Source organism: Thamnophis elegans, chromosome 5 (assembly GCF_009769535.1).
Source record: "Thamnophis elegans isolate rThaEle1 chromosome 5, rThaEle1.pri, whole genome shotgun sequence".
Taxonomy (NCBI): Eukaryota; Metazoa; Chordata; class Lepidosauria; order Squamata; family Colubridae; genus Thamnophis; species Thamnophis elegans.
The window spans coordinates 34,295,265-34,301,264 of record NC_045545.1 but is presented as its reverse complement, the minus strand read 5'-3'; positions in this window follow the sequence as shown (position 1 = coordinate 34,301,264).

The following is a 6,000-nucleotide window of genomic DNA, read 5'->3' as shown; positions in this document are numbered from 1 at the left end:
TAATACAATGTGTTGAGAAGATCACTGCTATATAATGAGAAAACAGGATTAAATTCTCTAATGATTTTAGCTTTAGTTTGAGATGCAAAAGTGTCTTTATCATTTCATTTTTCCAGGATTGCTCTTGGAACATAGCCCAAAGAAATTGAAATGCTGGTTTGCGGCCATTTAAATACTGCATGCCCCTGGGATATTTAGATACGTTTATGCTTTTGTGCACCGTAAGGATACTTTAAAAGGAAAAGGTCTAGCTTGATGTGGAAATAAATTCCTCACAGCTCCTCCCTTCCCTGTTGCTTTATACAATGCTCTCTACCTGCTTACACCAATGTTACTGTGGAGAGAAAAGCAGAAATGTCCAGCCTAGGTTTGCATGTGGGTATGTGTGAATAAAGCAAAGGAACATGAGGGAGGGGGCAGGGAGGCATGGAGATTTGGTTTCCATATTTAGGCTGCTTGGAGACACAATATGAAATAAATATTTTAAGGAGATGAAGAGTATGCTTCCTTTTAAACTAAATAGCTTAAGCAGTTGAAATGTAATAGAAATAACAGCTGGGTAGATGTGCCTGAAATTACAGCAGGGATATAGGTGAAAAGAAGGCCTTGATAAGGCTAGGAGAGTCAGCAGTCAAAACCAGGGATTATCCAGCAACAGTCCGGCTTTTGAAGAGGCTTGTTAACAGATTTGGCCTGGGAGGCCAGAAACAGGTCAACAGGAAGGGCCAACCAATACAAAGAATCCTCGAATTATAACCACAATTGAGCCCAAAATTTCCGTTGTTAAAACAGTTAAGTGAGTTTTGCTCCATTTTACAACCTTTTTAGCCAACAGTGTCAAGTGAATCACTGCAGTTGTTAAATTAGTAACATGATTGTTAAGTGAATCTGGCTTCTCCCTTTGACCTAGCTTGTCAGAAGGTCGCAAAAAGTGATTACATGACACTAGGACACTGCAACTGTCATAAATATGAATCGGTTACCAAGCATCTGAAGAGATGGGGATGCTAGAATGGTGCTAAGTCTGAAAAACACTCAAGTCATATTTTTCTGTGCCCTTGTAACTTCAGACAGTCACTAAATGAATGATTGTAAGACAAGGACTGGCTGTAGGCTCTGTAAACAGCACAGCACAGCAAAAGGCCCTGTGGCAGGCTTTAGGAGGAGCCTTTGACCTAACAAGAGGCCCCTTTAGGCAAGGTCAGCTAAAGAGGTCTTGTGGGAGCTACCTCCTGAAGAGTCTCCCATGGCAGAAAATGGCTGCCAGCAGCTCAAAAATTGGAGATTGCTTAGACAGAGTTCCTAAGAAAGGTTGATGCGTGGCAGTGGGCTGTGGTGTAGGGAGGCTAAGGTTAGAATCAACACTAGGCTTATAGCCTCCATGCTTCTTTCTATCTATCTATCTATCATCTATCTATCTATCTATCTATCTATCTATCTATCTATCTATCTATCTATCTATCTATCTATCTATCTATCTATCTATCTATCATCTATCTATCTATCTATGCTTATAGCCTCCATGAACATAGAGTTGGGGCTTTCTTCCCTTTACTCTAAGGTTGCTAAGATCAAGAAAAACCTTTCATAAGTCATTCAAAAGATGTTTTGGTGATTGGGAGGTTAATTATTGTCAGCTGAGTTGAACATCAATGGGCAACTACTGTATCTTTCCCAGCTAGAGTTGCTATGGAAAGATGAGGAGATCACCTAGCTGCAATATCCTGAGGAAGGAGGGAATTACAGTGGCATATGATCTTGATTTAAAGGAACAGTGGATTATTTGTTCACTCATTAAAAAACAGCAATCTTGGAAATATACAAAATGACATAGAGCCAACTGAAGCATTTTGGCTGAAGTCAACAAGCACAGTATTAGATTATGAGGGAAAATTTATGAAATCCACCCCTCCCCCATCCATTTCATTTTGTTCATGCAACACAATTCCCTGCAGTTCCATTTGCACCCTCAAAATCTGTAATGAAACTAGAGACACAAATTCTGTAGGTAGAAACAAACCATTAAGTTCAGCTCATCTTTGTGTGCAGATAGGCTACTATATAAACAAGTTGCTCTCATTATCTAGTCCATGAAAAAAGGTCTATTATATAAACTGTGATACTGAAATGACTTGATGAGCGTCACTCAGCAAAATATAGTCTACCAGTTAAATGCTTTAAATCTGGGATCAGCGACACAGCACCCGTGGATTCAAAACAATTTTAGCTCATAGAACAATTCCTCTTAAAGAACAGAACAGAATTTTAGCTTACAGAACAATTCCTCTCACTTGTCTGCTGGCTCAGTAAAAGCAGAGAATTTTTAATAATAACTTTATATCTATATCTGTTTCATGACTGACAAAATTAGAAAGAAAATAATGTCTTCCTTTTATGACCTTTTAAAAACTTATGAATAATGCAGTACATGAACATGTGAAAATGGCTTCTGGCATATGTCTTTTACCAAGGCGTTTAACATTTAATAGCCCCACATCTCCTCCTGTGTGTTGTGGGCAGCAAATTCAGCCTAGACACACTCATCTCAATTAAGCAATTAAGCATGTCTCTTACCTATCTCTCCCTGTACAGATGAAATAATATAAGTTTTAATTACTGTAGTCAACCACCTCCAGCATGGAGTTTCTCCATTGGATCCCCAAGCTATCTGGCAGAGCCAGGTTTTAAGGCTCTTACAAAACTTCAGGAGGGTGGGACCCAATCTCACCTCAGGGGTAAGATGTTCCAGAGGATAGAAGCCACAGCAGATAAGGCTCTTCTCCTGGAACCCACCAGCCGGATTTGTTTGGCTGATGGGATCTGCAGTATGCCACCTCTGCCAGAACTGGTGGGGTGGGCCAGTCCCATTGGGACAAGACATGAATTACTGTGGGAATTGAATTTGTAAGTAGGAATTGATAAGGCTTTGACCAAAGCTACATTGGTTTACATTGTTTATCCCCAAATATCCTGAGGCTTGGCCTAGGGAGCTTTTACTGCCTGGTCTTGTGGCATTAATAATGAGGGACATCCCAGGAATAAGTAAAAAATAAAATACTTTTATTATGTTCATGAATGCTATGTTGACTTATTGCTCCCACCTGCAATACCCCCAATAATATCATGAAATACCAGAATAAGAGGAAGTGAATTTAAAAATATTGAAAGTAAATCTCCTTGGTGCTGTTTTAAATTATTAAAAGTAAAAGTTTCCCCAGTCCAGTTGTGGCTGGTTCTAGGAGGAGGTGCTTGTCTCGGTTTCTTAGCTGAGGGAGTCAACATTGTCCAAAGACATTTCTGTGGTCATGTGGCCAGCATGATTATAGCCCGAGACTCATGGAACACTATTACCTTCCCACCGAAGTGATACCTGTTTATTCACATGTGCATGCTTTTGAACTGCTAATTGGCAGGAGCTGGGGCCAGTAATGGGACCTCACCCCACTGCACGGCACTCGGGTCTTTGAACTCATGCTGTCAGCTTTCCAGCTGGCAAGCTCATGTCTTTAACTGCTGAGGCATTATGCCCCTTATTAATAATTATCAAAACAATTTTCTCTTGAATCATTCCTTCCCTTCTCTACATGCAGAGTAGGAGAACTAGATCCCTCTTTGTCTATAGTACTTGCAGACTATAGTAGCAGAGCTTCCCTGTCTCAACTTCACATTAACAGAGCTTATATAGCTGTTTGTACCTAGTAACCTGCCACGTGGAGTGAAAATCAAAGCCCTCTACCTGTAGTTCACTTCTCATCAAAAGCTAGGTTCTGGATCTGAGCAGCAAAAAACTGGATAATCTCCTGATGGCAGCAAAGAGCTGTTTAATGTTCTACTTTGCTACCATCTGGTGATTATCCAGATTTCTGCAGGCCATATTTGGTGGCTCTAATAAAAGAAATGGACAGCAAACTTTTGTTCTTCTTGATTCTGTCTAGCACCAAACTGAGGTTATCAAAATATACAACCTGCCTTCCATTAATCTTTCAGGGCACAGAGATACATACGTATTACATTATACTAGACTCCTCTATATAGGCTTTTATTTTTCTTTCAGCCCCTTCTCCAGGATAGGAGTCAACTAGCAGAGAGGCTTTATGCTATTATTTACTGATATGACTATGCAGTTTAATTTTAATAATCTGAATCAACTACTAGGTGCTCCTTGAATCCAAATTTCCAGAAAGTTGCTGTGTTCATATGTTATAGTAGAAACAACAACCAATTTAATTACATCTCAATGCCTAGTATATTTATTATGACAACAATATTTATTAACTAGAATCCACATTATAATTGTCATGCCAGGCACATCCCAACAGCCAAGACTGCAAAGAACCCTCCCCAAATTTTATAGTTCAAGGTAATCTATTTTTTTCCAGTAGTCCTACTTATACAGCTTTGATTCTCTTTCTCTGTCAAATGACTCATCAAGTTCGCAATTCAAGATACCCTGGTCTTATCTATAATCAAGGTATCTCTCTACTTACCTATGATAATAAAATATAGGATTGTATTTATTTACCAACTAATAGATAGCAAATGAAATTTTATACATTTATACATACTCTGATACATTTTGAATCTACTTCCGTATTTTAGGTTTATTTTTTAACACACTTGCTTTTTATTCTGTGCAATTTGCTTAGCTTCTTTCATTTCTATTTCCATAACTTTAGTCATGGAATATGACTTAAAAGTGGTAATTAACTGTAAGAAAATCATACTATTAACATTCTCCCTAGCCTACCTGACCAAGAAAAATGCTTCAAGGCAACAGGCCCATTAATACATCCTCTATTAATACTAGCTCTTTAGATCTGCTGATGATTTCAGTTCATTTTTACAGTTGTCACCTTTCTTACATGCATATGCTCCACACTTACATTATTTATAAGCAATGTATATTTGCCAATCATTAGACAGTTCAAACTTTAGTTAATTAATAGAAAACTCATTAAAATATGGTTTGTTTTTGTATCAGTGTAAGCAAGTGAACATAGTCATAATCTGCTTTCTTGTGAGACATTTCCATAAAATATTCCAAGTAGCTTGCAATCAGAAAGGAGGCAAAAGGAAGGAGGAGAAACAGCACTCCATAATTCAAAATACAGCAATCTGTCTTCAACCTCAGTAAAGATCAATCATATGAAAGTTCAACTGGTGCTTATTCACAAACCCAATGCTAACCGAAAACTTCACCGGTTAATTTTTTCTGCCTGCCATCATGCTTATACTCTTGAAAGCAAAAGGCATGAAAACTCAGGGAAACGGCTCTCCCCGCAAATAAAGGACCAACACCCCACCTTCGTATCTACCTAGGGTCTTTGGCTTCGCTCCTCCTTCGCGTGTGCTGCGCATCCATCGGACCCAGCAGGGAAGCGCTTGTCAGATCTGAACTGGCGATGAGAGATTTTCCTTTGAAAATCCAGAGGGCGCTTGAAGCGGCCCTTCTTACTTTCTCCCCAGGTTGAAAGCCAATGGCTTGCAGTCTTCATAATAGAAACGCAGTTCCATTATGCTTAGGAGCAACCCCTCCTGCCGGTTGGGCTCCACCTCTTCTACCTTCTTCAAAGGGGCCGCTTCTAGAGGGATAGGCTACAAGAAACTGCCGCTGTGAAGCGGAGTCCTGGCTCTTCTCTGCCCGCCAACTTTGGCCAGGAGCCCCTTTGCGTCTAATCAGGGTGTGGCGCGAGTCCAAAGGGAGCATTTAGGCTTAAACGTAAGAGGAAAAGATCCAAACCAGGCTTAATCAATTTACTAACACATTCTTTCTTTTCTCTCTGTTTCCTTCTTGCGGGAAGGAAGACTGAACAGTTCCTGACTGGATCCATCAACCAAGAGGAAGAAGAAAGTGAGAGATATTTTTTTGTTTTAAAAGAAAGATGGGTTCATTTAATTATTAGTGTTCTCCGCATTGATATCACATTTACAAGTTCTGCCATTGGGAGGGGAGGCTAAATCCATCAACAGGGCTGGATAGCAGATAGCATAAAAATTAAA